The 27,071-nt window shown below is 43.9% G+C and overlaps 1 pseudogene across 1 annotated transcript; it reads right to left on the bottom strand.

Annotated features, from left to right (window-relative positions):
* Window positions 1–12,123: 12,123 nt before the first annotated feature.
* LOC309969581 (cytochrome c oxidase subunit 7B, mitochondrial-like) lies at window positions 12,124–25,719 on the bottom strand (annotated as a pseudogene). Its single transcript has 2 exons — window positions 25,711–25,719; window positions 12,124–12,375 (listed from the first exon to the last, which is right to left on the bottom strand). The product of its transcript is annotated as a cytochrome c oxidase subunit 7B, mitochondrial-like (transcript).
* Between the last annotated feature and the right edge of the window lie 1,352 nt (window positions 25,720–27,071).

Below are 27,071 nucleotides of genomic sequence, written 5' to 3'. Positions count from 1 at the left end.
AATTGCAGTGTGAATATCTGTCTTCTTTCAGATCTATTTCGTTAGTCTATTATCTACGTCAATGTCTAAGTACTAGGAAATTACTGCTTATTTCCATGAAAATCTATCAAAAGGTACATTTTAACAGTGGCTTGTATGTGCGGGGAGATCACTGTAGCTTCTCCATCTGTGCGTAATGACCAAGCCTCAGGGCTTGGCTCTGACTTTGCTTTTTTTTTAAAATTTTTGCCGTGCCATGTGACATGTGGGATCTTAGTTCCCTGACTAGGGATCAGACCCATGCCCCCTGCAGAGTCTTAAGCACTGGACCACCAGGGAAGTCCTGGGTTCTGGCTTTAAAACTCCCACTATATTAAGCCTGTTTCAGGACTACCTGTGCATGTGGGACTCCATAGATAAAGCCTGGGGGGTCTAAAAGTTCCACACCTAATTCTGAAGTATGAAATTTGATTCAGGCCAAAATAAACATTCCCCAAACCTAAACTGCATTATATTCAAAGTGATTAGGAATCACAGTGAACTAATGTCTCTGGTACTTGGCTTGAAATCCTCACTCTTACTCGCCGTATGCTCTTGAGGATATCACTTTCTTTAGTATTGGTGCCCTTTATAAATGGCAAGGAACGCTATCTACCCTACTTACTATGTAGGACTTCATTTTCTAAGGTGTGTTTTAGACCTAGGGGATGCACTATCAAAAAGGGATTCTATGGTCAACTGGATTTGAGAAATTCTGAATACTCTTAGAGATTCAAAATGTGTAACAGTATTTTAAAGACCTGGGTAGTCTTGCAGACAAAGAATTTTTTAATTTAACTCGTTTCCTAAAAGTGTTTTTAAGCCAGGAATTATTTGATCTTTTTCTCACCCACCACCTAGTCCATGGAACATACTTAGAGAAATGTTGTCATGGAGAATTTTAAAGGCAAAGTGGACAAAGATATATGAAAGATATTTTGATGTCTAATAATCATTTCTCAAGCATAAGTTGTTAAAACACACATTTAAGAGTGTCTTGCTGTCCCAATATGCACCTACAGATTCCCCAACACTGCACTTTCTCCTGGAAACACACAAAGTTTAATATTACTACCTATTTGCTCACCTTCTCTTGACATCAATTAAACAACAAAGGTAATATGGTAAGAAAGTTTTGGCCACACAAAAAGCCAGATTTCAAGATTCTAAAACCATCACATTCTTGAGTATTTCACCCCATACTCCCCTCTTTCTCTCCCTCCTCTCCTGTATCTTCCACTTTCTCCATCTTCTCTTCCTCCCCCCACTTCCCTTTTCCCTTTTCCTTCACTCTCTCTGATGACCCAACGTAGCCTTTTGGTCTAGATCAACTAAGTTTTATGAGCCCTTAGTTATTGAGAAGAGTGCTATGCTAATTCTGGGATCAAAAAGAGATATGACCTAGACATTGCTCTCAAAACCCTTACTTTCTGGTAAAGAAGATGTACATGTAAAACATACTCTAGCTGAGTGTGACCCATGTAATGATGGGATTATCTCTAAGGTACAGGAAGTAGCCTTGACATTGGAGGGGCTGACCTTGCTGGGAAAGTTGGAAAGGACCTTGTTCATTGAATGCTTCATAAAGCAGGGGATGTCTGAGCAAGTGTGTCAGCAGTTCCTAGGCAGTCAAGGATAGGAAGGTGGCTCCAGTAGAGAGGGCAGAGTGTGGGAAGCCACTGAGGCATGAAAGAACAAGGTGTACACTGGACATGCAAACCATCCAAGTAATTCATGGAACTATGGAGAGAGGCAAGCTAAGGTTACATCATGAGGGGCCTTGTATCCCTACCGCCCTTTGGTGAGTGGCCTTCTAACATTTTTAAGCCTTGAAACTCCTTGACATTTTATCTGGAAGCCCAGAATTTGCTTGGCAGTTGGTCTAGCAAAAACAAGGCAAGGGAGGTTGTACAGGGTACCATTTGAAAGCCACTGCAATGAAACACGGTCATATCTGTGTTTTCTAGCAGAAACTTAATAAGTTTTTGTTAGAGAATGAAAGTTTTCCCAAACCGGGGAAAAGGAAAGGGGCGAAGGAAAACAGTCACTTTCTCCGATGCTGTTTTAGATGAAAGGCCAGGATGCATCTTTCCGTTCAGTCACACATGGAAGCAGCTTTCAAGAAAAAGAAGTGCTGATGTACATTAGCTCACTGTGCTATTAAGTGTGCTGGAACATACTTTAAAAACAGTTTAGAACTAAAATCATATGCATTGATGTCTTCTATTCCTTTGAGGACTTTTAGTGGCAGACGAGTCTGAACTGCATTTATTCACGTGGGAGCAGAATTATCTTTGATTACCAAGCGCTTTCTGCTTCCGTGAAAGCTATAATAAACCACTGCTGGGTCCATTGGGGTAGGTGTGGGCTTGTGAAATCCAAGATGGGGAGGGTTTGGGTGAAAGGAAATTTCTTACGAATATTATAAAAATTGGTTTGAACTTGAAAGCGTTAGAGAGAGAAAGCTCTGGGTTACTTTTATTGACATCCCTGGGTTGGCATCCCTCAGGAGACAGTGCCATGCTTACATGGGTGTCTTCCATCAACCTCCACCTGATGTGAAGGGTTGTTACATCTTTAGCTCCGTTCACGGCAATGCCAGAGACAAACACAGAAGAATATTCTGACCTGGCTTTGTGAGTTATTTAATCCATATCTTGGCTCTTTTGTTCTATATAAACAGAAATGCAAAACTGAAGGCTTGGTATGTTTTGGTTGTTTCATTTTTAAATTCCTTTTCATTTTTTTACAGAGTAATTCATCTTCACCATGGGTTAGTTTAAACAACACATATACAAAAAGAAGAAATTAAAATCTACTGGTAATAACAACTCTAGAAATAACTACTATCAACATTTTCGAGTATATATTTATATCTTTCTAGATTTTTTTCCTTACACATTCATATTACAGTGTTTCTTTGAAAAATGAGATCACGTGGCACAAATTGTTTTGTTACCCACTTTCCTCACTTTAAATACATCAGAAGCAAAAATAATTTTAAAGTCAATATAGTTCGTTCTACGACATCGCTTTTATGTGGATGCGGGCTATTTGTTTATAAAGGTAGACCCCAATTTATTTAAACAAACTCTTATTTTTAGACATTTGGCTTCCAGGCTTGCCCTATTAAAACAGTGCTAGGAAACATCCTACTAGCTAAATTTTGCCTTCATTTATCCTTGTCTCCTTAGAATAATCTACTCAAGTGGAATTTCTGGTTCAAAGGCTCTGTATACTGTCAACGCTGTTGGCATGCTTTATAAAACTGTCCTTGGGAATGAAGGTTATTCTTGTTTATATTCCACATGTGAATGTAGGAGGGCACTTATTTCCAATCAACATTACCAGTTCTAGTAAATATTGTTTTGGTCAGTTTAATACCATTTTAAATTCCTGGGTCTCCCTACTTCCTCCACCTGTTGGGTCTAATAGAACATGCCCTCCAAAGGATGGGGTGAGGAATCAGAGATACATGAGGCGAAGAAGGGCTGTGCAGGAGGGGCTCAGTGATGTGTCCACAGTTGATTTAAGTTCAGTTTGAAGATTCACCTCATAGAAATAGTTTGTTGATGGGCTTAACGTTGGAACTGTAGAAGCTGCAGCATGAGGAGGAGTTTATTTACAACCGAGGTGATTCTCTGCATCCCGAGGAAGGTCCTTCATCAGGTAGAGAGAAACGGATGCCTCCAGAACTCTGAAAGTCAGTTGGAAACAGTGCAAGTCAGAGTGGCTTGAGAAGTGGTGCAGGGAATCCAAAAGGGTGGACAACTTACAAGTAGACCTAATCATTGGCCAAAGCTTGGAAATACAAAAAAGAGAAAAACGATCCCCTGTTGGGTTTCTTTCAATGAACTACATTTTGGCATTGTGCCATTGCCCTGTATGGAACACTGCTTATTTTTTTCTGGATTGAAAAGCAATAGGGCGGAATGGTGAACCATGTTGGGCATGGAGAGTCTGAATACTGGCCCTGCCATGGTGCCAGCTCATTGAGTTTGAGTTATTCTCTAAACTGTTTCCAGGTCTATGAGGAATGACGATGATACAGTGTAGGGCTGTGTGAGGATTAGATGAGATAGTTTGCAGAAGTCAGCACAGAGCCTGGAATTAGTAACCCGCCCTCCACTGCAGCTGTTATGCTTACTTTGACACTGTGTCTTCAACTCACACGGAGTCTGCTTGGATTCCCTGAAGGTGACTCACTGGGTCACAGAGGGCAACAAACTTTGCCCCACTATTTACCACCTTCCACAGTGTCCCGATGAGCAGAGAACATGGGAGAACTTTCTTTCCTGTTTTGTTTTTTTTTTTTAACATCTTTATTGGAGTATAATTGCTTTACAATGGTGTGTTAGTTTCTGCTTTATAACAAAGTGAATCAGTTATACATATACATATGTTCCCATATCTCTTCCCTCTTGCATCTCCCTCCCTCCCACCCTCCCTATCCCACATCTCTAGGTGGTCATAAAGCACTGAGCTAATCTCCTGGTGCTATGTGGCTGCTTCCCACTAGCTATCTATTTTATGTTTGGTAGTGTATATATGTCCATGCCACTCTCTCACTTTGTCACAGCTTACCCTTGCCCCTCCCCATATCCTCAAGTCCATTCTCTAGTAGGTCTGTGTCTTTATTCCCGTCTTACCCCTAGGTCCTTCATGACATTTTTTTTTTCTTAGATTCCATATATATATGTGTTAGCGTACGGTATTTGTCTTTCTCTTTCTGACTTACTTCACTCTGTATGACAGATTCTAGGTCCATCCACCTCACTACAAATAACTCAATATCGTTTCTTTTTATGGCTGAGTAATATTCCATTGTATATATGTGCCACATCTTCTGAATCCATTCATCCGATGATGGACACTTAGGTTGCTTCCATACCCTGGCTATTGTAAATAGAGCTGCAATGAACATTTTGGTACATGACTCTTTTTGAATTATGGTTTTCTCAGGGTATATGCCCAGTAGTGGGATTGCTGAGTCATATGGTAGTTCTATTTGTAGTTTCTTAAGGAACCTCCGTACTGTTCTCCATAGTGGCTGTACCAATTTACATTCCCACCAACAGCGCAAGAGGGTTCCCTTTTCTCCACATCCTCTCCAGCATTTATTGTTTGCAGATTTTTTGATGATGGCCATTCTGACTGGTATGAGATGATACCTCATTGTAGTATTGATCTCTATTTCTCTAATGATTAATGATGTTGAGCATTCTTTCATGTGTTTGTTGGCAATCTGTGTATCTTCTTTGGAGAAATGTCTGTTTAGGTCTTCTGCCCATTTTTGGATTGGGTTGCTTGTTTTTTTGTTATTGAGCTGCATGAGCTGCTTGTAAATTTTGGAGGTTAATCCTTTGTCAGTTGCTTCATTTGCAAATATTTTCTCCCATTTTGAGGGTTGTCTTTTGGTCTTGTTTATGGTTTCCTTTGCTGTGCAAAAGCTTTGAAGTTTCATTAGGTCCCATTTGTTTATTTTTGTTTTTATTTCCATTTCTCTAGGAGATGGGTCAAAAAGGATCTTGCTGTGATTTATGTCATAGAGTGTTCTGCCTATGTTTTCCTCTAAGAGTTTGATAGTGTCCGGCCTTACATTTAGGTCTTTAATCCATTTTGAGCTTATTTTTGTGTATGGTGTTAGGGAGTGTTCTAATCTCATACTTTTACATGTACCTGTCCAGTTTTCCCAGCACCACTTATTGAAGAGGCTGTCTTTTCTCCGCTGTACATTCCTGCCTCCTTTATCAAAGATAAGGTGACCATATGTGCATGGGTTTAACTCTGGGCTTTCTATCCTGTTCCATTGATCTATCTTTCTGTTTCTGTGCCAGTACCATACTGTCTTGATTACTGTAGCTTTGTACTATAGTGTGAAGTCAGGGAGCCTGATTCCTCCAGCTCCGTTTTTCGTTCTCAGAATTTCTTTGGCTATTCGGGGTCTTTTGTGTTTCCATACAAATTGTGAAATTTTTTGTTCTAGTTCTGTGAAAAATGCCAGTGGTAGTTTGATAGGGATTGCATTGAATCTGTAGATTGCTTTGGGTAGTAGAGTCATTTTCACAATGTTGATTCTTCCAATCCAAGAACATAGTATATCTCTCCATCTATTTGTATCATCTTTAATTTCTTTCATCAGTGTCTTATAATTTTCTGCATACAGGTCTTCTGTCTCCTTAGGTAGGTTTATTCCTAGATATTTTATTCTTTTTGTTGCAATGGTAAATGGGAGTGTTTTCTTAATTTCACTTGCAGATTTTTCATCATTAGTGTATAGGAATGCCAGAGATTTCTGTGCATTAATTTTGTATCCTGCTACTTTACCAAATTCATTGATTAGCTCCAGTAGCTTTCTGGTAGCATCTTTAGGATTCTCTATGTATAGTATCATGTCATTTGCAAACAGTTACATCTCTACTTCTTCTTTTCTGATTTGGATTCCTTTTATTTCCTTTTCTTCTCTGATTGCTGTGGCTAAAACTTCCAAAACTATGTTGAATAATAGTGGTGAGAGTGGGCAACCTTCTCTTGTTCCTGATCTTGGTGGAAATGGTTTCAGTTTTTCACCATTGAGGATGATGTTGGCTGTGGGTTTGTCATATATGGCCTTTATTATGTTGAGGAAAGTTCCCTCTATGCCTACTTTCCGCAGGGTTTTTATCGTAAATGGGTGTTGAATTTTGTCAAAAGCTTTCTCTGCATCTATTGAGATGATCATATCGTTTTTCTCCTTCAATTTGTTAATATGGTGTATCACGTTGATTGATTTGCATATATTGAAAAATCCTTGCATTCCTGGAATAAACCCCACTTGATCATTTACATTCAAGGTAATTATCGATATGTATGTTCCTATTCCCATTTTCTTAATTGTTTTGGGTTTGTTTTTGTAGGTCTTTTCCTTCTGTTGTGTTTCTTGCCTAGAGAAGTTCCTTTAGCATTTGTTGTAAAGCTGGTTTGGTGGTGCTGAACTCTCTCAGCTTTTGCTTGTCTGTAAAGATTTTAATTTCTGCATCAAATCTGAATGAGATCCTTACTGGGTAGAGTAATCTTGGTTGTAGGTTCTTCTCCTTCATCACTTTAAGTATGTCCTGCCAGTCCCTTCTGGCTTGCAGAGTTTCTGCTGAAAGATCAGCCGTTAACCTTATGGGGATTCCCTTGTGTGTTATTTGTTGTTTTTCCCTTGCTGCTTTTAATATGTTTTCTTTGTGTTTAATTTTTTGATAGTTTGACTAATATGTGTCTTGGCGTGTTTCTTCTTGGATTTATCCTGTATGGGACTCTCTGTGCTTTCTGGACTTGATTAACTATTTCCTTTCCCATATTAGGGAAGTTTTCAACTATAATCTCTTCAAATATTTTCTCAGTCCCTTTCTTTTTCTCTTATTCTTCTGGGACCCCTATAATTCGAATGTTGGTGCATTTAATGTTGTCCCAGAGGTCTATAAGACTGTCCTCAGTTCTTTTATTCTTTTTTCTTTATTGTGCTCTGCAGTAGTTATTTCCACTATTTTATCTTCCAGGTCACTTATCCGTTCTTCTTCCTCAGTTATTCTGCTATTGATCACTTCTAGAGTATTTTTAATTTCATTTATTGTGTTGTTCATCATTGCTTGTTTCCTCTTTAGTTCTTCTAGGTCCTTGTTAAATGTTTCTTGCATTTTGTCTATTCTGTTTCCAAGATTTTGGATCATCTTTACTATCATTATTCTGAATTCTTTTTCAGGTAGACTGCCTATTTCCTCTTCATTTGTTAGGTCTGGTGGGTTTTTATCTTGCTCCTTCATCTGCTGTGTGTTTTTCTGTCTTCTCATTTTGCCTATCTTACTGTGTTTGGGGTCTCCTTTTTGCAGGCTGCAGGTTCGTAGTTCCTGTTGCTTTTGGTGTCTGTCCCCAGTGGCTAAGGTTGGTTCAGTGTGTTGTGTAGGCTTCCTGGTGGAGGGGACTAGTGCCTGTGTTGGGGTGGATGAGGCTGGATCTTGTCTTTCTGGTGGGCAGGTCTATGTCTGGTGGTGTGTTTTGGGGTGTCTGTGGCCTTATTATGATTTTAGGCATCCTCTTTGCTAATGGGTGGGGTTGTGTTCCTATCTTGCTAGTTGTTTGTCATAGGATGTCCAGCACTGTAGCTTGCTGGTCGTTGAGTGAAGCTGGGTGCTGGTGTTGAGATGGAGATCTCTTGGAGATTTTCGCCGTTTGATATTATGTGGAGCTGGGAGGTCTCTTGTGGACCTGTGTCCTGAAGTTGTCTCTCCCACCTCGGAGGCACAGCACTGACTCCTGGCTGCAGCACCAAGAGCCTTTCATCCACACGGCTCAGCATAAAAGGGAGAAAAGGGAGAAAGAAACAAAGAGGATAAAATAAAATAAAGTAAGATAAAATAAAAAATAATTATTAAGAAAAAAAAATTTTTTAATAAAAATAAATGGAAGGACAGAACCCTAGGACAAATGGTGAAAGCAAAGCTATACAGACAAAATCTCACAGAGAAGCATACACATACACACACAAAAAGAGGAAAAGGGGATAAAATAATATATCTTGCTCTCAAAGTCCACCTCCTCAATTTGGGATGATCCGTTGTCCGTTCAGGTATTCCACAGGTGCAGGGTACATCAAGTTGATTGTGGAGCTTTAATCCGCTGCTTCGGAGGCTGCTGGGAGAGATTTCCCTTTCTCTTCTTTGTTCTCACAGCTCCCAGGCGCTCAGCTTTGGATGTGGCCCCGCCTCTGCGTGTAGGTCACCTGAGGGCATTTGTTCTTCGCTCAGACAGGACGGGGCTAAAGGAGCCGCTGATTCGTTGCCTCTGGCTCACTCAGGCCGGGGGAGGGAGGGGCACGGAATGAGGGGCGGGCCTGCGGCGGCAGAGGCCTGCGTGACGTTGCACCAGCCTGAGGCGCGCCGTGCGTTCTGCCGGGGAAGTTGTCCGTGGATCCCGGGACCCTGGCAGTGGCGGGCTGCACAGGGTCCCGGGAGGGGAGGTGTGGGTAGTGACCTGTGCTCGCACACAGGCTTCTTGGTGGCGGCAGCAGCAGCCTTAGCGTCTCATGCCCGTCTCTGCGGTCCACGCTTTTAGCCGCGGCTCGCGCCCGTCTCTGGAGCTCCTTTAAGCAGCGCTCTTAATCCCCTCTCCTCGCGCACCAGGAAACAAAGGGGCAAGAAAGAGTCTCTTGCCTCTTCAGCAGCTCCAGACTTTTCCCCGGACTCCCTCCCGGCTAGTCGTGGCGCACCAACCCCCTTCAGGCTGTGTTCACGCCACCAATCCCAGTCCTCTCCCTGCGCTCCGACCGAAGCCCGAGCCTCAGCTCCCAGCCCCGCCCGCCCCGGCGGGTGAGCAGACAAGCCTCTCGGCCTGGTGAGTGCCGGTCGGCGCTGATCCTCTGTGCGGGAATCTCTCTGCTTTGCCCTCCGCACCCCTGTTGCTGTGCTCTCCTCCGCGGCTCCGAAGCTTCCCCCGCTCCGCCAGCCGCAGTCTCCGCCCGCGAAGGGGCTCCTAGTGTGTGGAAACCTTTCCTCCTTCACGGCTCGCTCCCAGAGGTGCAGGTCCCGTCCCTATCCTTCGTCTGTGTTGTTTCTTTTTTCTTTTGCCCTACCCAGGTACGTGGGGGGGGGGGGGGTTCTTGCCTTTTGGGAGGTCTGAGATCTTCTGCCAGCGTTCAGTAGGTGTTCTGTAGGAGCTGTTCCACGTGTAGATGTATTTCTGGTGTATCTGTGGGGAGGAAGCTGATCTCTGCGTCTTACTCTTCCGCCATCTTCCCCCTCTCCCTTCTGCAAACAACTTTAAATTGCTTTCAGAACAAGGCAGGATAGAACGAAAGAAATAAAAGTAAAAGAGAAAATAAAGCTCATCACTGGTATAGCCACTCTAAGGTAAATCCTGTTTATATATTGTAACTTTCTTCCTTTCCCCTTCCTTCTCATTGTCTCTACGTCCATCTGTCCATGTAGCTTACCTGCAGGCAGGCGGCATGTGATTTTCACACAGCCTTAGTCCATAAACAGTTTCTTTCGTCATAAAAAGTTCATTGTAAAATGGCTTTTAATGGCCGTCTAGACATCTATCATATAGATAAGCCACAGTTTATTAATTATTCTTCTGTCATTAAAATTTAGGTTTTCTTCCCTTTGCTGCATAACATTTATCTTTATAACTGTGATCACCATCATTCCTTATACATTTTTGCATAACCCTTTACTTTTGTTTGTTATAAGACTTTCATATACATTACTGGCGATCATCTTCTTCCTATTCAAAGAAATGAAATTAAAGCATATAATCATCTGTACCTATCCAGCGGAGTTAGGAGCCAGGAGAGTGGTGTTCCCTGCACCAGCAAGGAAGCAAGTCTATAAAACATGGAATGAAAATATCTTCTCCCTTTGGCACGGCAGAGAGCTTCTCCAGGGAAGTTGTTGAGGAATACAGATTAGGTTTAGGGATGAATCCTTGCTCCATGGTGCTTCCCTTTCCTCAAGCTTCCAGAGGCCGTCTCTGATGATTTCATCTAGGACAGGGGAGAGAAGCCTCGCTGGGCATGGCTTCTGGTGGGCCTGGAGCTCAGAGACTTCAGCAGACCTTCTTCAAAGACCTGATCCCTCCTTACCTGGTTTTCAGCCAAAGCTAGAATCTGACATCCCCAGATATTTCTAGGGTTTTGAGCGGGATATTTTCCCCATTCAGTTGGGCAAAGCCTGAAGGGCATTTTTAAACAGGGGATCTTTGAGTTTTCAGCTTTTATCTTTCATTGAAGATTAGGAGCAACATTTTAAATTCCTCTGCCTCAGAGGTCGCTGCCTGTAGCTTCCATGCCTTGTGACCTGCCTCTGTATTATGGGAGAATGTTCCATCTGCAGCTACTGACCGTAGTTGCCCCTCAGTGTCTGTGGGGAATTGGTTTCAGGAACCCTCGAGGATCCCCAAATCTGTGGATGCCCAGGTCCCTTATATAAAATGGTGTAGCACAGTATCTGTGGGTGCAGAGGACCAACTGTATTTTGTTTCCCACCTGCTGCTGAAGTCAGACTCAGGTCTCCTTCAGAAACTACCATGTTGTCTGCACAGATCCTTCTGGTGGCGATGAGATCTGTGTTGGCAAACACAGCCCTTGCTTGTGCTGTTTTCCAAGAAGCAGGTCTGGGTGGACCCAAGACTGGTGTGCTTATCAGCGGTGCCACCTTGAACACCAGTTATGACCTCAGTTTTCGTGTCTGTGATAAGCAAAATACTCCTTCCTCGTGGTGTTGTGGTGAAGACTGAGATATATGTGGCTGAAGGAGACATTGTGAACATGCCTATCGCTTGACCAATGCCTCTTTTACCATAATTATTCGATTTTGATTCAAGTGTTTGACCTGGGCACACCTGGGAGGAGTCTCCAGGAGAGCAAATAATTACCAAACACTTGGTCTGTGGCTGTGACCAGCCCCAGGGCCTTCTCAACAAGCTGACAAGGTAGATACTATCATCATCCCCGTGTCCATCGAGAAGTTACGAGACTCATCCAGGTTTAGAGCTAGAAAGAAACAAAGCCACGGTTGGAACTTAGGCAGTCTGGTCGTAGCACCTGTTCTCTTGTCTACCCAACTGCACTGCCCAAAACCCAACAAATGGTTAAGAACGTGTTTCTCTTTAAAGATGCACTGAAGCCCTGAGTGCAGTTGGCCGTGGGTACCCCTGGCCTGGTATCGCAACCCACTGCCAGCCCGTATCTCCCCCCTCCCTTCTGCCTGGTCACAGTCCCATCCTGGATGGCATTCCGGTGCCACCAGCTCCATTTATTCCTGACACAGTGTAAACGGGGACGCATGAACATGTGGTACCACCAAGGTGTTTACTTCTCAGTAGAGCCTGGCCCCAGGACACCCACGGGAATCAACCCCTCATGTTCCAAAGAAGGGGGGCCGTGACCCAGCACATGGGCTATGTAAACTGGGTCTTGTTCCGTGCAGGAAAATCCTGTGTGGATCCTTCCAGAAGAGACTGTCAAACCTTTATTTTTTAAATCTTCAATCACGCCATATTGTAATGGGTACACAGTGCTTTTACTTGGCATCAGTTACGAGTTGGTGTTGAAACAATTCAGTATTAAACCAGCGGGGATGATTACTGATCTCTCCATCCCTTTGGGGCAACTCTACCAACAGGGGACAGGTTCCATTCTATTCCAATTTGTGTTGCTGAATATGCCCATCCGGCAACACAGAAGGTGGCTCCATTAGCTAATACAGCGTTACCATATTTGTCATGGAAATCAGGTGCCTGCTTCCGGTGGCTCTGCCTTGCCATTGTTTGCTGAATGCTTTGAACTCAGAGGCAACTTAGTGCATTTTTGGCCAGGGGAAAAACATCCTGGAGCTGAAGACAGAACTGCAGCAACTGCAGCTGCTAGTTTTTTGCACCTTCACATCAAGTACCCTTGCAAAGAGTTCCGAAAACGAGACTGTCAGACTTTTTGCTAAACCTCCAATTGTGGCATTTAGAGGCTAACTTTTATCCCACAAAACTTTTGAACTTACTTAGCAGTGTTTAGTTCACAAAGCGTCTTCCCCACTTCTCTCTGTGGGGTCACCATAGAAAGTTCATGAGGGAGGCCAGATTTTTCCCTCTGTCCCTGGCTCTCTCTTCCCCGCTCTTTGCTTTATTGAGTTCCTACACTGGGCTAAGCTTTGAGAATTAAAAAACAAAAAGACAAATCTTTCCCACTTTCCTGTTGCGTTCTCACAGGTTGTAAGTAGAGCTGTGCTTTAAAACTTGAGTCTCCCAATGGCCAAGCCAGGACACACTCTCCACTCAAGATGCCTTTCCAAACGGTCACCAAACTCTGCTTTCAGCATTGAGTCCTGAGCTCATAGGAGCCTCTTATCGGGATGATGGGCTCTAGGTCTGACCTTCTGTGTCCCTAGGGAATGGCTCAGAGCAAATTAACTTGCATCTGATCAAAATTTTCTGAGGTCATTGTTAAGACTGACAGTCGCTGGTGGTGCCAAAGCCACTTTTTTTTTTAACTTTTTATTTTATATTGCAGTATAGTTGATTAACAATGTTATGTTAGTTTCAGGTGTACAGCAAAGTCACTTCTTGCAGAAACAGGAATGGCTAAAGTCAAGACCGGTGTGTCCTTCTGGTGCCTTTAAAACAGGACAAATCTCCTATAAACATAATTAATCCATTCATCCTTTAATTAATTGGTTCGTTCTGAAACAGGGATGCCCCCAGTGTGGTAATGGAGTGTGCTTGCTGTGACCGTTCTGTCTCTAGAATACAAATGCTCACTCTCTCCCCTGTCCCCATCACACCAGCCATCAATACTGAGTAAAAGCCCTGACAAGTATTCAGTCCTCCCCTATAGAATCTTCCTCATCCCTGTGCTGGGTCTTGCAGCCAAGGGCGGAAGGAGTGGGCAATTCATTTCCGGTTGGCAAAAGAGGCGCTGGTGGCTGAGAAGGAGTTGCCCTTGGTGAGTTGCATCCATGCACAGTAACTGGTCCAAGTACCCCTCCCACAGTGGCTGCAGACCCAGGACGTTGTCGTCATTTTCTGCTGCAGTGAGTCTTCAGTTTAGGGCTGCCCACTCCCCACTGTTGTGCTTAGGGGAGAGGGCATCTGATTGAAAGGGCACTCAGCAAAGATGTGGGCTGAGGCAGGCCAGCAGTGATGCTGCCACTTATTGGCATGGGACGTCAGGAATGCTGGGTCGCAAGGAGGCGGGCAGCAAGCAGGTCTCTCCAGCAGAAGCCTTGAGCTACCAGGAGGAAAGGCTCCAAAGGCTCACCCAGGTCAGAGACTGGGTCCACTGCTAATGCTTCTATGCTGGTTTCTCAGGTCAGAATACGGACAGTTTTAGCTCGACCAGTTAACCGTGAGTTTTCAAGCATTGCTACCTCCTCCAATGTTGGAGCTAAGACATGTTCAAGCATTCATTACTTTAGGAACCCAGATCCACCCCTTCCTTTCCCTTACTGAGGATGAGCTTTTCTCTTTAGAACTTTAAAACACAAAGGGTCCCATCAGATCTTCTCGCTCAAGAGGATGGTCCTACTGGTCGCCCTTCTGAGTTGGCCACCCCAGGGGTTCCACAGAGATTCTCATTCCTGCCAATACTGTGACATGATTCGTCATACTCTCTTGAAAAAGAAGGAAAAGAAACACTATTCCCACAGATAATCTGCCACTGTCCATCTATTCATTCATTCTATTCCCAAGGGCCAGGAGCTTGTCAAAACACCATGGATATTCCAGACCTGGGCCCAGTGATGAACTCGGTCTTTTTCACGTTTCTCACATTCCCCAGGATCTGCCTGGCTTCTGGCACCTGGACTTTGTTTCCTTTTATTGGCTGGAGCGCACTACTCACGGTTGGTGGCTGAAGTGAGTTTCTTCAGCTTGACGCTGGGCACGCTTAGGACACAGCTTGTACTTGACTCCTTGGCCCTTGGCCTTCCTGGTTCCTCTGGGCAGCTCCTCTGCATCCCCGGAGCCTTGAACTTCACTCTGGGGCCAGCCAGGCCTCCCTCAGCCTCCCGGAAGTGGCACAGCTTCTTGTGCTTCTGTGAGAAATGGTTCAGAGCCTGATAAACCCTGGGCAACACACTTTCTGAATTAGTTTATTTCTAAAGTGTGACTTTTGAAGGCATCTTTTCATGAGGGACGGGGCTGGGGTTTAGCTTACCTTGTTGGTAGATTATGAAAGATAAATGGCACTTGAGTCCATTGGAAAAGGGACTGTCCCTTCTTTCCTTTCATCCCTACCCCCAGCACTGCCCAGTGTCCAAAATGCCCTTGATCCCAGATGGCTCAATGAACCACGAACAATAAAATATAAAGAATTTCTCTGAACAAAAATGAATCCTTGCAATGACTAATTTGAAAGAGCACTAATTTACCATGAGGGCTTCTTCTTTGAGTCCTGTCTTGGTCACCAGCTAGCTAGGAGACCTGCACAGTCATTAACCTCTGGGACCCTCTTGTCCGCCCTTCATAAACAGAGGACACAGCATGAGTATTCTAAAGGGTTGTGCGTCATTAAGGATCAAACACGAACGGATAACCAGACCTTCGATTATATACAATTTCGTTTTTACTATTGGATAAACCTTGGTATTTAGAGAGTAACAGAATTATGTTGCTCTCTGTATAGCCATTTGAAGTTAGTCAGGCAGTGAATCTTAATTACCTACATTAGTTTAGCCTGGTAAAGTAAAATGAAGCCATTTCCACACATTGTCTTTCAATCTGCCATTAACAGCAGAGAGAGCCAAACAGTCACACACTTGGTCAGCGACCACTGCCTCCAGGGTGCTTTAATTCATGGCTGTATTTGCATCTCAGGCTAACAGAGTTTCCAGTTCAGGATAAGCCTGAACATTCTCTCTTGAAATAAGATTGAGAGAAGCGTAAGGACTCAGTAGCACAGACGACCCCACTCCGGCACAACATGTGAAATGGCAGCTCTTAAAAACCTTTCCTGGGCTTCCCTGGTGGCGCTGTGGTTGGGAGTCCGCCTGCCTATGCAGGGGACACGGATTCGTGCCCCGGTCCGGGAAGATCCCACGTGCCGCGGAGCGGCTGGGCCCGTGAGCCATGGCCGCTGAGCCTGCGCGTCCGGAGCCTGTGCTCTGCAACGGGAGAGGCCACGACAGTGAGAGGCCCGCGTACCGCAAAACAAAAACAAAAACAAAACCTTTCCTCAGGCTATGAAACAGCTCTGAGTCCCCCACATTCCTCTTCCTCAACTCTTAGAATCTCGCATGTGCAAATATCTCAGCCTGAAATGACTGCCAGAGAAGGAAAATATCTGGGAGTAAGGTCATCCTTATTAAAATAGGATGCTTTACACTGTCTGGATTTGGATGGAGAATTTCATATACCCCTTCTCCACTACACAGAGCCAAAGAATTTTAGGGACCACCTAATTCATCTCCTCATCAGGGCCATTTTGCTGATAGGAAAACTGAGTCTCGGTGGGGTCAAATGTTTTGTCCACAGTCCTGCAGCAGCTAGTAGCAGATCTAAAACTAGAACCCAGGCTTCTGACTCCTAGTCTATTACTAAAAAGTGCGTGCTTGGTTTGATGAAGGAATTTAAAATTCTGGGAGTGGAAGGGAAAGAATTTCAAAGGATTAACCAAAGAAAAGAAAGATTTTCCCAGATGGTCTCTAAGACCTTTGATGCAGGCAAAGCCTTGGAAATGGATCTTGGTTAAGTTTCCTTGTGCAGCTGTGCAGACTTACACTTCTCTTTGTACCTGGGAACGTGGTGCATTATTCATGCAAACAGAATCTGTTTGTTCTGAGACTTTGCAGAGAAGGAAAACATAAGTTAATGACAAAATTAAGAGAAGAAATGATCACGGCTGCGCTTTGGCAGAGCAACCCTGAACAGCCACCTAAAGTTAGATGTGGAAGCCCTCCTTGGAAAAGGAGCCCAGGTGAAGACCTTAATGAGAGCAGTTCTATTGATGCGTCTAGAATCCTCCGTGCAGTGCTGTGCTGCCTCTGGTGTCCCTGCCTTTCAAGTTTGAAGGCATTTAAGTACTAGACACCTCAGTGGAAATGATGTGAATTCTTTTTGGCCTCATTGTGTGTTTTAAGTGTGCAAAATAAGTAAATGTTTTCACGCTGTAAGATGTTAGGATGGTTCAATGAGGTAGGTTAGAGGGCTTTATAAAATGGAAATATCTGAATGTGGAAAGGATGACTATTAGCCACTCAGTAATTAATAGGCACTTGCTTCAAGTCTAGGCACTTGCCAGGGATCACAGTTTATTAAATATGTGGAACAGAATTTCTCAGCAGGTGATTTCACGTGGACTCAGGCGACTCATCTGAAGCCCTTGACAAGTGTATACATATAGGCCCCCTTCCAGGCCTGCTGTAGCCAATTCTCTGGGGATGCATTTGAACCTTTGCATTGCTAACTTGCTTCCTGGGGGCTTCTGATACAGGAGACTACCCTGGAGGATGGAAACTCTTCTGCTTTTGTATTCAAAGTTGCTTACTTTGTAAGCATAAGCACCTAAGCGTCTATGTTTGATGCATAGAACTGAACATGAGCTTAAATTAGGTCGAAAGATGGTTTGAGGCAAGTTGTGACTGGCTTTGTTTTCCATGCTAGATAACTGAGGCTTTACTCAGTAGGAATAGTTAGCTAAGAACTAGCTTTGAGCAACGTAGAATACTAAACTTGATTTCTAGAAAAATAAACCTGATAGACAGCAATGAGAAGACCAATTTCAGTAATCCAGAATTGGTTCTTAGTGACTATTTCTCATCTTTTTATTTTACTGAAAAATCATCTGGTAGGAAAGAAATGTCTCAATTCCTCTCCACACCCCCTATAGGTTTGTCTTTCTCTCTCCACAAAGAGAAAATCTTGGAGTAGGCTTTTTTTTTCTCTGCATGTCTGCCCCTTTCCACGTGTGGAGAAGTAGCTCCTCTGATTAGTGTAATTATGCCCTTGTTTAGTCCAGTGGTCCTATAGCTGGGTGTGCATTAGAATCACCTGGAGGGCATGTGAAACCGAAGCCCCACCCACTGCATTTCTGATTTGGTGGGTCTGGGCCCAATAAGCTTGCGCTTCTGACAAGTTCCCAGGTGATATCAATGCTGCTCCACCAGGCTCAGGCTTGGAGAACCACTGCTTTAGGCCAGTACTCTCTTTCCCTGGAAGCCTCAGGAAACAGTAAGTAAAGTTTCTGGCTTTTTTTTTCCCCCTTTGAGTTTTAAATAAAATAACCTCATGCAACAGGAGAGGAGAGGGTCAGAGATGGAGAATGCCGCCCCTTTGTTCTGTGGCGGGGACGTGGGCTCCACTTAGGGCTGGAGGGCTCTGTGGGCTGTGGGGTTAGAGGCTCAGCTCCGAGGCCAGATCCTGGGCTTGGAAACACGGGTCCCTCAAGCTCTGGCCTGTGCTTGAGGGCGGGGGAGCGCTGCATCCCCAAGCGTTCCGCTCTTTGCTCCTGAGGCCCAAGAAAAGATGCACTGGGAGGCCCAGGCTGTCCGGGGAAAGGCTGGCTCTTCCAGGGCTTGGGCTGGGACAAGGGGAGGGGGGCTCAGACCATTCTGTTGGCCCCAACCATGGCCCCTGAGCTCTGCTTTCAGTTGCTGTGCCAGCGTCTTCCAGGTGGCAGACTCCAATGGGTGCTCCACTGTTTTTCACTGAATTAAACTCATCTGTGCTGGTCTTAATCCCATTTTGGGACTAGGCCCCTGCTCCAGCTTTTCAGTCTAAAACCCCTTGTGTACATCAGCGTGGCCGGTCAGTGGGTCCAGCTGCTTTACTTAGGTATGGATAGACCAGGATGCTGTGTTGGGGCCCAGGCCCAAGTAGCAATCTGCAGTCTGTTTACCATTTGATACTCCTATTCACCAGATTTCAGACAGGAAGACAGCAAGAGGAACAAGTAGTAGGATTTGAGCATCAAACATTTCCTCATACTCTGTGCCGTTTAGAAAGAAAGCAACTTTCTGGAGAGTCTGAGTCCTTGCTCATGGGAGCTGATATGCCAAGTGTTGGTCTAGAAAGTTGCAGCAGGATGTGTATATCATTGCAGTGACAGGCTGGTATTATATTACTGGGACTTTACCCAAAGCAACCAAATTGTACATCCAGAACATTCATGCGTGATGTTTTGACCCTTAGATTGTTAATAGTAGGGCTTTGACAGAAAGTACTAGAGCACCTTTCCCAAATTCTGTCTTGGTTTTGTTTTGAATTTCATCCAGAAGAAAAGGGAACTGTGGACACTTGAATTCATTCAGCTTCCAGAGTCTGTGGAGTCCTATCCACAGGGCCTCAAGCTGGTTCTAGAATATTTCCTCCATAAGCCCTGAACATGGGTTTCGGAGACCCATACTGAGATCAGTGGCAGGGAAATGTTGTATTTTTCAATCAATGAACAAATAAAAAGGAAGATTTCCTCCTTTTTCGGCAACATGTCATCTTGGTGGATTGAGACAGAAAAGCCTGTTAAATGGAAAAAGCGTGAAAACAGACTGTTTTCAGGCATGGAGTTCGGTCAGTTATGTTGGAGCAGAATTAGTCTTTTAAAAAGCATGTTTTTATTGTCAAGTCAGAGAAGAGCAGTAGAAAAGGGAAAGAAAAACTGAAAGAGGATGTGCCCATTGAAACGGACCAAGTGAGGAATTTTCTTAACCAAAAGACTGAGAACTCAACATCTGAGAGAACACGGATATGAATGGGAGAAGGAGGTGTGCCATGTTTAATTGCTTTGAAAGGGAGAGCTGAAAACGAAGGGGATGATTTAGTGGTTACTAAATAGGAGACTGGATTTCTCCCCCACATTTAGCCACATTAAGCAGTACATTCTTTTTTTTTAAAAAAATTTCATTTATTTATTTATTTTTGGCTGTGCTGGGTCTTTTCTGTGCGAGGGCTTTCTCTAGTTGTGGAGAGCGGGGGCCACTCTTCATCGCGGTGCGCAGGCCTTTCACTGTCGCGGCCTCTCTTGTTGCGGAGCACAAGCTCCAGACGCGCAGGCTCAGTAGTTGTGGCTCACGGGCCTAGTCGCTCTGCGGCATGTGGGATCTTCCCACACCAGGGCTCGAACCCGTGTCCCCTGCATTGGCAGGCAGACTCTCAACCACTGCGCCACCAGGGAAGCCCAAGCAGTATATTCTTAGAGCGAGCCAGGATGTTCCCCAGAGAAAGACTGGGGCATTACTGGGAGACCTCCTCCTAGCAGCAGGCAGGGGTGAGGGGTTAGGGAGGCGTGGCCAGTGAATCGTAAGCGCAAATGGGAACCCGCCAAGACCGGGGACAGATGCATGAAGACGGTGCATGAGATTTGTGCAGGTTATTAAGGGAATATCAGCATAATATATTTACTGAGTTTTAAAAATAACACAGCCGCTCATGAGAACAGCTATTTACTACTTACTATGAGGGGAACACAACTAGGACGTTTACGGAGTAGAGAGATTTAGGATAGATAATATCCTAAATTTCAGATGTAAAGGTCAACATGATTGAAATTAGATCCCCTGGGTGGTGGGTTGCATTTATTTTTGGCCGACCTGGAACTGAGTGAATTTTTATCTCAGGCTGGGGACAAAACGAAAGAGAATCTGAAGGTGTGTGTGCTTAGCCCAAGAGCAAAGGGAAAGGAAGGAAAGCACGGTGATCCCGCGCGCAGGGTTAGCCCCACATATGATTGAGAAGAAAGAGAAGCAACTTAGAAAGTAGGTTAAAAAGTTTTAAACTTCGCTTGGCCTGCTGAGAAGGAGGGGGAGGAAAAACAGAGGAACTGGAGTACCCAGAGACTTACCCCTCTGTGACAGAACAATGAGGAAAGAAAGAAATTTCAGTGCTGGGAAAATAGAACAGGTTAGTCAAGGCTTGGAAAATTCAAAAGTTGAGAGATGGGAAGATTTGCCGGGGAAGCTCATGGTCTAGGGTCTTCTTACTGGCCCCCAGAGGCACACATGCTTTTGGAAGTTCATGAATTTGCTGAAGGTAGTTTTAAACTGAGACACATGTAGAAAACTGGAGGACTACCCTCGAGAGAAGCTTCCTAAGCCTGTGTAAATCAAGTGCAAGAGATAGAAGCAATAGCCACTCATACACAGCAATAAAATACACAGCAGTAAAATATGCCTGGGGCTTCCCTGGTGGCGCAGTGGTTGAGAGTCCGCCTGCCGATGCAGGCGACACGGGTCCGTGCCCCGGTCCGGGAAGATCCCACATGCCGCGGAGCGGCTGGGCCCGTGAGCCATGGCCGCTGAGCCTGCACGTCTGGAGCCTGTGCTCCGCAACGGGAGAGGCCACAGCAGTGAGAGGCCCGCGTACCGAAAAAAAAAAAAAAAAATATATATATATATATATGCCTGGGCATCTTGCTGGTGGTGGATAACATCACAGGGAAAGCAAGGCAGTGAGGTTGGTTCTGTGAGCTCCCTGTTATAAACGTTGTGAATGTGAGGAAACCTCCTGAGAGCTAATGCCACTAGTGTACAGAGACTGTACACTGAACGCTGTAGTTCAGTGTTGGGTTCTGGAATCTACAGTTCAGAACAGAAATGGCATTTCAGAGGGCCAGATCCTAAGAGGGAGCATCTGTGTGTAACTGTTTAAATCCTAGGAGAGGCTGTATGATAGATGGATTTCCCCACACCCGCTACTCCCAATAAATCAGAAGGTCACAATTAGCCTCTCAATAGAAGATCTCTTCATCCTGATTTTAGATTGAGACCCATGGGAGAAAGAGAGCAGCATTCCAGCAGAACTGAAGCCCCCAGTATTTCCCCCCTTTGCTCAGCCAGCACTAGGGCTCTGTTACATTCATAGGTGGAGACAAAACTGTGAGCCTGGCTTCCTCTCTAAATTGTTTCCTAGGATCTGGAAACATAGTACTTTGTGTGGGAGCTGCTCTGGAACCTGGGCGAGGGTTAGTTGTGCTATCTAAATTCTGTTGGCATGGATTTGGTGCTGTGATATTCTTATGTGTCCTAACTGACTCTGGAAACATGACAGTCATGAGAAGCTTGGAGCTGCACTAATTCACTTGTGGAGGTGCTAAAAGCAGCACCCGTTCGAGCAGGTGGCGGCCTGGGATGCAACTTCTGCCAGAGAACCCAAACTCCCTCCAGGTGAATTACATCTGGCTGAGGGAGAAAAGGATAAGGAAGTAGGATTCTAGATTATCATGAGAAATGACACAAATGTATTATCTTATGGTTCTGAAAATTCAAAATAAACATTAGCTAAATAAATGAACTTCACTGGGCTAAAGCGAAGCTCTTGTCAGGCCTGTGTGGCCTACTTGAGGTTCTAGAAGAGTCTGTTCCCTTGACTTTTGCTGCTTCGGGAGGCTGCCCACATTCCTAGGCTCAAGGCCCCTTTCCTCCATCTTCAAAGCCAGGAACGTTAGGCAGAATCCTTCTCGTGCTGCCTTCTCTCTGGGTCTGACCTCTTACTACCTTTCTCTCCCCCATTTATGGTCCCTTATGATTACATTGGATCCACTCAGATTATCCAGGGACTGTCTCCCTGTTTTAAAGCTAATTAGCAACCTTAATTCTATCTGCAACCTTTGCCACGTAAGGTAACATATATGCACAGGTCCAGGAATTAGGACGTGGACATCTTACTGGTGTTGGGGGTGTGGGGGGGTGTTATTCTACCTAACGGGAGCAAGGAACTTTGGGTTTAGTTCTCTAAACTGTAATTTATGAGGCAGAGGTGATTTTTATTTTATTTCCTCTGTCAGAATGTAATAATGGGGGAAATCCACATTCAAATTTGAGGCATTTTTATGTTATTATCGTTTATCCTGTTATGCAATATTTGGATGATATACTGTGGAATGAGAAATAGGTGAAGAAGTGATGGCCTAGATGCAGCACGCCTGTGATGCTAATTTAACTAACGTCCTATCCTGACTCTTCTTGAGGGAACCCTGTAGTTCTGGGCTCACCGGCAGAAGCCTCAATGCGCTAATGATCTAACACAACCCACCTGGCTGCCAGAGTCTTGGCCCCGGGGCCCAATGGGTTAAGAGAGAACAGAAGTTAGGGAAGGGGGAGGAACAGTCAGCCTTTTCTTCCAATGTCCGGAGAGACTGCTCTCTTCCCCATGAGTGGGGATATTGCGGTGAGCAATTTCAGATTTTCTCTCTAGCAGTTTTCTTGGGTTTCTACGAAATTGGTTACGGGGAGTCATGCTTCTCTCTCTCTGCTCACCTTGTGGATCCATGATTCCTTTCTGTTTCCTGTCTTGGTGTAATAAAACTATATCCACCCTCTGTCCCAGTGCAGCTTCTTAGCATGTGACCGAATGGGAGAATCTGATAATGGCTGCCTGCAGGTCCTGTTAGCATGAAGGGGGAGGGGGCAAGGGAGTCCCATTTGTCCTCAGACCCAAGTAGTATTCTCCAAACCAACTCTGTTCAGATATCCTACGCTGGTGGTTCTTACACAATTTCTAAGATAAATAAAGCTGTTACACTGATCCCCACCCACTGTCAGTTCTTTGAAATTACATTCAAAGGTTAAACCCAGTGGGATGGTAGGGGAGTCCTCAAACCTCCGAACCTACAGCACATCTAGGTGGGAAATAGAGATCCTTGAAAGCAGAAGCAAAAAGATGTTAAAACACTGCTCTCTTTTTACCAAAGCTGTGACCTAAATTAATAACTACAGCTCTGTAAACACATGTGCATTTTGATGGAGGCTTAACCCACAAGGCTGGGAGCTCCATCATCATCGTCTTCATTAGAAGCAGATGGTAGCAAAGTGTTGCCTACTTCCCGGAAAAACAGCCAGGCAGCCTAATCAATTCTTTAAGGAGCTACAGTGGGAGCTGGAGTCTAGGAATATGGTCTAGGAGTATGAAGCTGTATTGACACTAAAAAACAAAGAAAAAAAAAAAACCTAAAAGATACTAAAGTCTCATCAGTTTCATTGGGATAATTTTTTTAATATTAATTTATTTATTTTTGGCTGCGTTGGGTCTTTGTTGCTGCGTGAGGACTTTGTCTAGTTGCGGTGAGTGAGGGCTACTCTTCGTTGCGGTGCGCAGGCTTCTCATTGCGGTGACTTCTCTTGTTGCGGAGCACGGGCTCTAGGCACGTGGGCTCAGTAGTTGTAGCTCATGGGCTCTAGAGCACAGGCTCAGTAGTTGTGGCACACAGGCTTAGTTGCTCCACAGCATGTGGGATCTTCCCGGACCAGGGCTTGAACCCGTGTCCCCTACGTTGGCAGGCAGATTCTTAACCACTGCACCACCAGGGAAGCCCCATTGGGATAAGTTTTTGAACTATAACATTTTTATTTGCTTTTTTTCCTATTACCAAAATGTTTCTTATAGATTTGGAAAACGTAGAAAAGCAAACACACACACACAAATGTATACCATTTCTACCCAGGAAAAATTGCTATTTAGGATTGTGGTGAGTGTGCTTTTATTATATATAGTCCAGCCCTTCCACTCGGGGCATGTCCTTGCACTTCTGTGTAGACGTTCTGGGCCTCTCGGAATAACTCCCAGGACTTTCCTGCGTTGGTGTCTTTCCCTGGTACATTCTCCCTGCACCAGCCAAGAATTTGTGTTCAGCTTCTCCTGAACTGAAAAAGCAAATCTCAGTGTTCTGGAATATTTGTTACACTTTGGTTGCATCCCCGGCCCCCAAACCTTGAAGGGAGGAGCCCTTCTGTGCTCCGCAGGCAGATATCGAGGAGGGAGGCTCACCTCGGCTGGTGTGCTGAGAATTTATGTTACTTTCTGAATGCAGCATATTTTTCAACTAGTGTTTCCTCTGATAACACAAGACATTTTGAACTCTCTATATATCATTTATTTTTGTTTTTAGAGACAAAAAGATTAATAGAAATAGCCTATCCTTTTACCCCCTTTTCTAGACAGAGCTCAGAATCAGAATACACTGACCTTCTCTCCCCATCATCATTTTTCTCCTCCGCTATATATTAGAAAATGAACAGAAAGATTATTTTTTACGTATTATTTTTGGGCCCAAATACAAAAAAAAATTAGCTGCTACAACAACTCAATTTTAAAATGATATTCCTAAGACAGCATTCTAAAACGAAATACGTTTTTAAAACTTTTTGTCATCTAATAGCCAGTTTTGTTTTTTTCCAGTTTTTTACTTCTTTACTAGTTGCTCAGTCTCTTCCTTTTAAAAATTCTTTACAATAAGCTGCAGCTATTACTGGGAAAAAGTAGTATTTTCCTGGACAAATAAAAATACTGTATTTTTATCTAGTGATTATTTTCAAGGGCTTTTGTTTGATCTCTTCAGGAACCTTGTGGTGTAGACGAATCAGGGTGTTTTTCTATTGCATATGGAGGAAACCAATTCACAGAATGTTTCATAACTTTATTTCCCTTTCTTATGGAATATCTCTGACTTTTTATAACACGCATAAGCCCTTGACTTTCACCAGTGGGTGGTTATTGCAGTGACCTCAAGGCCACACAGCGAGTGAATGGCAGGCCTGAGACAAGGGCCAAGCATCCCATATCGAGGTCCATTGCTCTTGGCACTCACATCACTTTCCATCCAACAGAACTAAAATCGTTTCTGTTTAGGTGAGTTAAGAAACATAAGAGACCCTTGACTGGAGAGCTTTTGCTGTACAGAAAGTTCTCTCTCATGTTTGAAAAGCTTTATGCTGCAGTGTTGGTGCTTCACAACCTTGACCAAACTGGTCAGTTCCTCAGCAGAGGGCATGCTGGGAGGACAGAGGAGAAAAACAGACACCATGATGTCTTGCCCGTTCTGGAGGGTCCTCTGGAATGTAATTTCCTAGAGCTTGTTAATTAATCCAACAGATATTTATTAAACACTTGCTCTGTGTCAGGGACTGTTCTAGTTCAGGAGATAAAGCAGTGAATAAAAGAGCCCTTCCTCCTGGCACACACAGTTTTACAATTGTCTTAGGATTTTACGTTTGTTAATATCGCTGTTAAAGCCTGTCTTTAGCACCCCTTATCTGAATGCGGTCACTGTGATTGATAATTTTCATAGCAGGACAGTCCTCACTACTTACTGGATGCTTACCACATGCTAGACACCAAGCTAAGCAAGTCACGCATTATCTCATGTAATCCTTGTAACCTCTCTTGTCTCAGGCTGGCATTGTAATTTCCACTCTATGTAATTAATACACAGTAGATCCAGGATGGTAACACAGGTCTGTCTGACTCCTATACCTTCACCATGATCCACACTGGCTTCTCTTAAGAGTTGTTGTCTTAGATTGCAGGTCCAAGCTACTAGTTCACAGTGAAAATTGAAATTTCTTTTGTTTTATTATCAGATAAATTCAAAATAAATTAGCTTTCAAATCAGATGGAAAGATATACTTGCCCTTTAAGTCCTGTTGGGAGGTGGTAAATGACAAGTGTAAACTTCAGGGCAGACAGTGATGTATGTTTCATCACTTTTCTAACTTATCATGTATGCCTCTGCTACTGTTGAAAATGATACAAGACAACCATTATTCGCAATTGTCTTCAGTTCTTTGTGGGCAATCATGAATACACAGTAGACCATATTGCATAAGTTAAAATTGTTGCCCATAGATTTTAATTATTTTTGACTTTATATTTGTTGGAAAATGCACATTGTAACTTAAGGAAGCTTATATTCAAAACATTAATTTACATACATTGCAGCAAGTGAATTACTAGAGGCTGACATATCTGTGTATGAGATTTTGCAGCTTTTCTCCAATCCAGGTCTTTGATCATCTCTATAACCCCTGACTCACATTTTTCTTATAACTTTGAAATACTTGCCTGTTTTAATATCTCTGTTATTATTAACTTGGTCCAGTCATCACGATTCTGACCATGAATTCAGCATAGCTGTTGGTTTTAGGGTTAGAGGCGGTTCAGATTGCCTCAGATGTGTAATGCAGTGGGGGAAATTAATAAAGTGTATCAGGTGATATTACTAGATGCTATTTATTGTGAGATCATCATATGGCAGGTACTCCTGTATAGTAGCTTGAATACGTTATCTCACTTAATCTTTACGGCAGCCCAATCTAAGACGTAATTGATGTTGAGAGAGGTTAAAAAAACTTGCACGTGGTTGTACTGCTTGTAGGTTTCCAGTCAAGTTTGGTCATTTTAACTCTTCTCCACTTTGTGGCCGTGTTGTGAGGATTCAGAAGTGGGAGAGATTGAGGCAGACTGGAGCTATGGACAGGAAGGCTTCAGGGAGGCAATTCCTCTACACTTAAATAAAACTTGCTACTAACATTTCAATCCCACTTGTATCACTTGAGCATTTCAGGTATAACTGGAGAGTTTTGACCAGCTACTTTCTTAATTATATTGCGATTAGCTATACCATATAACCATTACAAATGATAATTAGTTATCTAATCAGACGGTTGTCATGACTGCACTTCCCTTTACATCGTGTGTCTTATCACCATTTAAATTTCTGCACGTTTTATTCTGGTTGTCTTCATTTTTCCTGTCACAGTTACAGAATGCTGAGGTTTGACTTCAAAGTTGTCTTTGCCTTCTTGTATTTGTCTCAGATTCTATGATTGTACCAA

Source organism: Leucopleurus acutus (genome assembly GCF_964270905.1).
Source record: "Leucopleurus acutus genome assembly, chromosome: 12".
Taxonomy (NCBI): Eukaryota; Metazoa; Chordata; class Mammalia; order Artiodactyla; family Delphinidae; genus Leucopleurus; species Leucopleurus acutus.
This window is presented reverse-complemented; position numbering and strand designations above follow the sequence as displayed.